This window comes from Coccinella septempunctata, chromosome 9 (genome assembly GCF_907165205.1).
Source record: "Coccinella septempunctata chromosome 9, icCocSept1.1, whole genome shotgun sequence".
Lineage (NCBI taxonomy): Eukaryota > Metazoa > Arthropoda > Insecta > Coleoptera > Coccinellidae > Coccinella > Coccinella septempunctata.
This window is the reverse complement of record NC_058197.1, coordinates 13,429,088-13,437,409: the sequence shown is the minus strand read 5'-3', so window position 1 is coordinate 13,437,409 and position 8,322 is coordinate 13,429,088.

The window sequence follows — 8,322 nt, the reverse complement described above, 5'->3', positions numbered from 1 at the left end:
ACGTAGGAAAAACTTTGTATTTTTCAAGTAATTCTGCTATTTTATTATTTATCGTTGAATAAACGTTAGAAGTACGTTTCTTCCAAGTTTCATAGCAACGTTACCACCTCAAGTTGATTATAGGTTTGTTATACGTAGTAAAAATCCTCTTTGTAACCAAAATTCAACGGAGAAATAACGTTGCAAATTCGTTTCGAAATTAAGTTGCTGAAATATAGATTCTACAACAGGATTTCTTAGTCACGTCAGCTCAGGTTATTGATTATCAATTCAATCATATTTCCCATTTATCCTTCAAATACAGTATCCATTCATAATTTCTCGACAACACACCCATACCAAGACAGGAGTCAACCAAGGGCTCCAGCAGTGCTAGTCAAGTATGTACACTGAAATTGAATGAAGAGGTGTTTCTATTATATTTTTATTACTTCACTTCAGAACAATTGGATGAAGTATACTTCCTATATGATTTTACTTTATCTATTGGTAATTCAATATCAACCCAAGTCTAAGGTATACATAAAATTCTACGTTGATATAACGTTTCCTACATCCTATTGATTATACGTTGAGGACAAACGATAAGGAGACGTTTCATAATGGTGGCCGAAGTCCCGGGTTGTTGAATGATTTCGCATTCAACTTTGATGTTTCTTACTCCTTATTGAACACATGTTGTGAAAGCACGATAAACACACGTTTCTAATTGGTGGTTAGATTAACGCGTTTTTGAATAGTTTCATATTTCATGGTTCTCATTTTATTAGTGATATCAATAGTAGTTGGTAGTGGTAGAGTAATTGCTTATTAATTTGGGCCAGTACGATAAGGAATCATTTTTTACTTGGTTGCTATAGTTGTTGAATGCTTCCTTATTAAACGTTTATGTTATGTTTCTTGTTCTTTATGGAAGATGCGTTGTAAACGCACGATAACGACTCATTTCTTATTGGTGGTTATAGTAACGTTGATTATAGGTGAAATCAAAGCGTGGTTAAATCAAGGTTTCGAAAAACACTTTGACGAAATTCAGCAATTAACCTATATTCAACGTCTTCTGTCCCACGTGTATGTGGTTATTGCCACACTGTTTTACACAAAACTCTAAACATATGCCATATTGACTCCCAAATTCAAAGGCACTTAGGATAGAGAGATGTAGTTATTGTGCTTTAACTCTTCAACCCTTTGGAATCGAAGTTCTGTATCGTCCTTTCTCGAAGTTCTATATACTTTTAACAGGAAAAACTGTTATTTTAGATCATCCTATCTTCTCACCTGTGCATCTTAGGGGATCTCACTTCTTGTTTTGCATCGTAGTGCCTTGAACAACTCTTAGTCGATTGCGTCCTCTATTATCATATAGAGGAACGAAGAAACTTGTTTCACGCAGGATTCTATAGTGTCGTCTAGTCCATTCTCCCATCTAGACTCAAGGCAGTTCGTCATAATGAACTTGTTTTTTTGTCATTCCGTTCGTCAGAAATTTCAATGAATCTTGATGCAGACTTGATTTTTTGGTGTCCGATAAACTGTCTACGCCCCTGTTTCCGAGGCCCACTTGCGTAGTCCCGCTCCAATATTCTAGCCGATTTCGATTTGCGGCCTCAATTTGGCATTCAGACTCCTGAGGGAAAACAGATTCAAGACGTCCTTTTAAGTATTTATTGTCAGGCCATCTGGGCAGGCAGGGTATAGTGGGGTAAGTAGATCAGGAGGAAAATTCGAATTCCCAACTTTTAAGTAGGGATTCTCCAGCCTCTATTCGGTCTGATACTGTGCTGATGGGAATCTTATATTTTTAGTTAAACATGACGATAATCTTTTACATGTGCCCACTTATTGGAGCTAGGAGAATCACCAGACGCAGATCTAAAGAGCCCTCAAATTAAACTCACCTACTACAGTTAATTGATCAGTTTAGTCGATAGCCTTTAGACCTAGGGCGAGTCTGTCCTCTATATATAATTCTAGACCGATATCTGTTATTAATATTCAACAAATAGAATTAAACTCTGGGCCAATAGGGACTCCAAGCAGATACGGTAGTTTGTATGCTAAGCAGTTAACGGACTGTGGCGAATTTAATCTGTTTGCGTGGGTAGATAGACCGGGAACATCGAAAAATCAATTAGAACCCGAAGAAGCGATCGTAGATTAATTCGCTTTGTTCCTTTATAGTCTTCCCTGGATTGCCAGCTCATGAAAAGAGCAAGCGGATAGCTCTGAGTTGTAGGTCTGCCTACGAATTCAGAATTCAGTAAATTTGAAAAGAGTTCAGTGCTTCTCAGAGGAAGGAATTTGTTATTCTACTTCTTCTTTCTCGCAGTACTGCCGCAGTACTCCAGTCGTTCCTGATGCATATTTGTACCTCGTCTACATACCAAGTTTTGAGAATGTCAGAATGTCAAGCTACAAAGAATGATTTAACTGCTGACCAAACAGGAATAGCTTTTCCCTAAAGAGGAGCTAGTTTGAAGTCTTGTCGATTAACAATTGGTACACAAACCATGGAAAATACTTCTTGTAAGGGGAATAAACAATAAGAAGGTTGTTTGAATTGAACTTTCTCGTCCTGTCAGAGAGAAACACAGACTGAATCCTTGTCTACTGACCGACTTACACAACGTTAGTGTTAGACGAAAAAGGATACTTTTCGAAAGGGAGTAGGCATAATAGGACTATTGGCTATAATGGCCAAGTTTGAGGAAATGACAGGTAGGAAAGTTGAAGGCAGAAGGTACAAATTACTTTCCAGAATGGTATCAAATTCTTTACAGGTCAGGTATACGAGGATATATTGAAAAATTGTTAGCCTACTATAGAACCAAACAAAATTTCAATGTCAAAATATTTTATTACATTTATTATAGCGAAACTGCAACGTCTCTAGACCTCTCACAAAAAATGTTTCTTCTTGCTCTGCAAACCAGACCTTCACAGCTTTCATTACCTTCTCTTTGGAAGAAAATTTACGACCTTTTAAACTTTTTTTCAGTTGAGGAAAGAGATGATAGTCGGATGGAACCAAATCTGGTGAATAAGGATGGTGTCTTAGTAATTCAAACCCTAAATCACGAATTTTTTGCATGGCAACATGACATTTTGTGCAGGGGCGTTGTCCTGCAAAAACAAAACACCTTTGGATAGCTTTCCGCGTCTTTTCTCTTTAATTTTTTTTCGTATAGAGTGGTCAGAAATGTCGAATAGTAATCTCCGGTTATTGTTCTACCCTTATCCAAAAAATCAATCATGATTACTCCATGGCAATCCCAAAAACCTAAAGCAATTACTTTTCCATCAGATTTTTTGACACGAAACTTCTTAGGTCTTGGAGAACCAGAGTCTCGCCATTCCATCGATTGTTGCTTTGTTTCTGGATCGTAAAAATGTACCCAAGTCTCAGCCGTAGTAACAACTCGGTTTAAGAAGTCTACATCGTTTTCAAATCGAGCACAGATCGAACTCAATGCTTCTACCCTTTTACACTTTTGGTCAACATTCAAACATTTGGGGATCCATTTTGCAGCAATTTTCCTCATGTCTAAATTGACGTGAACTATATGATGAACGCGTTCGTATGAAATATTCAGTGCTTCAGATATCCGTTTTAGCCGAATTCGACGGTCTACACTAATGGGTCACTAGGAACTTTGAACGTTCAATAGTCTGGGTATTAACCATGGTCTGGGTATTAACGGCTTAACCATGAAACAGTTTGAATCAAAACGTTTTCAATCGTCGAGCTTATCAGGATTCTATTACAGTCGCTCGAACTAAACATCGGATGGTCCGCTGTTATAATTATGTTAATTTTCGATCCCTGATTAATACCTATCGTTGATTGCTACAAGCTACAAGTCGCCAGGATTTTCAAAAATGCGAATAAATGAAGCCTGAGTTTTCGTGGGAAATACTGCATAGCGATGTGCTGTTTTCTTTACTGTTAGAGTTCCCATGAAACAGTCTATGTTGACTGTGATTATAGATGGGGACCTAACAAGATATGTATTATGTTTTGGATTAGTGTAATTGGAAGATTTGAACTTGTTAATTAGAGAATTATGGTGAGGTCGTTTACTCTGATGGAGTACAACAAATTGGGTAACATAATAGAATGGTTTTAATTGGAATGTTTGATTTATTTTTGGTTTTGGTCATTATGTTTCATAGACTAGGAGGAGTGAACAATCACATATAAAGGTTGTTCTTTTGTAATTCCGCTTTCAGTAACTTGTCTGTTATATTTACTTACTATATGTTATAGAAGAGTGAAGGTCTTTGTTTTTTACCTTGTAATTGACGCCAACTCTTCAGGAGACTTAACTGTTGACAAATCGTAAGAAACAGGAAGAGACACCTTCAAGAACTCTTGTATTTACTTATCACAAGTGGTTCTTTGAGAGTGAAACCAAGGGCTTCTTCCCAATATCTCAGAAACAGAAGGAATTATAGTCAAAATTGTTGAAAGAGATGCTTCTCCATCTCCATGGTGCTTTTCCATCAGGCTCTAGGGTCGAGAGTGTCTTCAGGGTTTGCTTGCATTTCGATTCCTGCTTACTTAAACTTAATGTTTCTGAAATATGCGCGGGCAAACCCCAAAGACGGCCAGCGAAGACGTGTTGAAAATTCGAACAATCATCCAGCACACATTCTTGTTTGTTTTTTTTTTCTGAGACGTCATCTGACGATTCCCGAAATGCGTGCCAACTTGAGGATGATTTCCTATTCCGAGAACAGCCCACCGCTCGTTTCTGGGTATCGACCTTGCCGCCGTTTTCCAATGAATCTAGATTGCCGTGAATCGAGAAGAATGAAATTCCTGCGACCTCCGAATATGCAACTTGAATGCATCTATGCGGGCCCATCAATCGAGGATTCGTCAAATATCAGGAGGGCGCGGAAACGGTTCATTTTCGCCCGAGGCAGTGGCGTACGAGATAGTTTTTACGGAAGAACTATCACACCTATTTCTGGATTAACTGGAGGCTTCGACGAAGGTTGGCGAAAGTCGAACAGAGCCAAAGAGTCCACTGACACGCAAAGTAAATGATATAAGCTAGATAATTACAACAGAGCGCTACTGGTATGGGTTCCCGGACATCTAGAAAACCTATAATTTAGCTACAGAAAGGGTGGAGTCCCTCCAAGTAGAACCAGAACCTTTTTGGGATGTACTCAAACACACCTTCAGAGAGAAGAAACTGAATCTCATAAAGGGTAAATGTTGATAACCTCTCAGGGTCTAGATACTCCAACAAATTCCTCAGGAATCGGGAGAACGGAAAAATAAGTATTTCTACATAGAAAGTCTACATAGAGTTTTCAACCTTGCAAAGCACCAATAGCACTCAATAATCAGATGCCTGGGTGTTCAGAGCCAACTCAAGAAATGCTTGGCCCGAATTGTTGGACAAATACTCTCCTCAAAGGTTCATCAGGACTCCAGAGCTGAGGAGAACCTGATGCAGCTCTGCATTATCACCAGAGGTAATAAAGCTGGAATGTCAACACACCAAAAATAACGCTGTGGATTTCTGAGCATAAGCATACTCTTTTAACTAAGGTGGCAGTTTTTGGCCCCATCAGTAAAAGAAGCAGTTGAACTTATTCCTTATCCAGTCTTTTCTGTGGGCTTCGAAAAGACCAATTTGAAGCAGCGGTCTAACAATAGAAGTTGAACAACAGAGTAACACACTTGTGAAACACTCTTGGTCTTACTTAGTCAAAGAAATTCGTGATGCTTTCACCGACCTACACCAGGAAACTGCTAAAGCTGTCACGAGCTGAGCTTCGTGTGATGGTGGAACTGCCGACAGGGCACTGTCGGTACAAATATCATTTGTACCGCATGGAAAAGTCAGCAGATGAGATTTGCAGGATCTGTAGATCAGAAGCAGAAACAGCTGAACACATGGTATGCCAGTGTCCAGAGCTGGCTGGCCTAAGAAACATTCATATTGAGAAACCGGTCCTGGATACTCATGAGGTAACGGCCAAGGCCCTAAGGATGTTGTCGGTTTGCCATTGACGACCTTCTTGGGTTCCTATGAATGAGTTGGGTAGAGAACAGAAGATCTACATGGTCATAGTTCCCGGAAGGTTAACGGAGACACAACGACCCCAGTTCAAATAATAATGATATCTACCAAAAGTGCTCCAGTAGGACAGTGATCAACTTCCTAGTAAGGGTTGCACCGACAAATGATTGGTTCACACAGAGGTATCAAGTGAAAGTATCAAATCTTGGCAAACGTCTTTACTCTTCCCATACCGAAATACAGAAGACCAAGGGAAGACCAGCACATTATCGAAAAAGACTTTGAGGCCTTGAGGTCAAAATACGTTGGGTGTTGACAGTTGAGGAAATCGCTGGGTTTCCAGATCTGAGGCATGAGAAGCGCCAAAGAATATTTTTCAATGAAACAATCTCATAAAGGGTAAGAAAGCCCATTTGATTACCTTATGGATCAAAGTATTGTCTTCTAAGTGCCGTATTCCTTCGAATAGAACTCCAGAAGCTCACATCAGAGCTTCTGCTTTGATCCACAGCATCCAGAGTCCTTAAACCAAACTGTATACCTCATTGTGTACCTTTTTATACAAGTGATAATTTCTGTGAAATACTTGCTGGGTCAATATCAGATGGATCTTGTGTACACTTTTCTGATTTGTTCAATTGAGTAGGAGTTTAGGATTGCATACCTCTGGTCGAGCTACTTGCCACCCTAAAAAGGCTTGCCAAACAGCATATTAAGAAAAACTGAACTGCAAGATCACTTTGAAATTTTTACAGATAGTCAAGCTGGCATTGGGTAATGAAACTCTTTCCAAGCTTTCATTTTAATGTGCTCTCCCTCTCAATTAGGAGAGAAAAATAAACTGCAATGTTAGGTACAGTCTAGTTTTGGAGGCAACGAAATATCCAATGCTCTTACCAGGAAAGGTGTCATTATAGCACAAGTCAATATGGTTTCTAACTACTTGGTAAAGGAACACAAAGACTGCTGGATGAATCTCAAGTTCCTTGAGAACTGGCGTAGCCAGCCGGACTATATCTGGATTAGAGAGAATTCTCTAGTTGTCTCTAGGGAAAAATGTAGATTTAAAGGACACTCATGTAAATCTGCAATCATCGAAGAAGGAAAGACAAGCGTACTGAGACCATTATTGTGAGTTTGCTGCGCCAGACAGAGCCAAATTTGATGAGTTTGCTAAGCTCAAACTCTTCCTACAGTTCAGAAAATGACCATCCATCGACGTAATGAGTTCAATCAAGAATTGAGGCTTATTTATAGCTGTCAAACCTTCTGTGGGTTTGATAGGATTAGATTAAGTAACAGAAGAGACGATTAGAACATGCAAACCTTGCAAACTCACCTTGACCACAGATTTTTCGTTTGATTCTAATGGTCTTTGGTCACAGTGAAAATTCTATGACTCATATCTTGAAGCCTGGTTATTTATGGCTTCATCCATGTGCTCCTTTCATTAGTTAAGAATGCGAAAGTGTTGTGGATTACAATAGACTGGCACTGTTCGTGGTGTTGGCAGGTCTGGTGGCGTGACCAAGCCTTAAACATTGCACGTTCATTTTTGACGACTCCCCTGCGTCCCCAAGATCCACCTACGCCACTGGGCCAGCCTCAGCCATCCATCCCGAAACCGTCACTCGACATTATGTATCATACGGATAGAATCCGCGGCTAGTCGCGCAGAAACAAGCCATACAAAAAGCCGACCCTTTCATCGGACCGCGTACCTTTTGTCCTGTCCGCCGAGCTGTCCTAATTCGGCTAGTTAAGAATGTTAACGGTCGAAGAAGATACGAGCCCGCCGAGACCTACTTAACATTTCTCGTCGATTTAATTCTGAGGCCCGAATTTGCTTCGATTTGACGAGAGACGTCCGTTTTTTCAGGCGCGCATCTTCGGTCCTCCGTTTTTCTGAGCCGCGTCCCGGCTTTATGGGCCATTAGGAGCGGGCGTTCTTCCCGCGCGACCGATCGAGGGGGATCTGCTCGCATAAAATTAAAGGCTTTTCGGACGATGTCGATGCATCGCTAATCGGCCTGTTCCATTTTCATGCGGCGAGGTTGATGGTTTACGACCGCGTCCGCGAAAAAATCACATACGAATTGTCGGTTTAGTCCCTCATTTCGAGGCTGAGAGTGTGTTTTCTTCTTCTTTCGAGATCGATACGGCCACCTACGATTTTGCGAGCTCCTATCGATTCTTATTCAAAAACGACGTTTAGAAGATGAAAATCCAAACGCAAAGAGAGAGGCGCTCAGTTTTGCTTTCAAAGGATTCAGCGTGT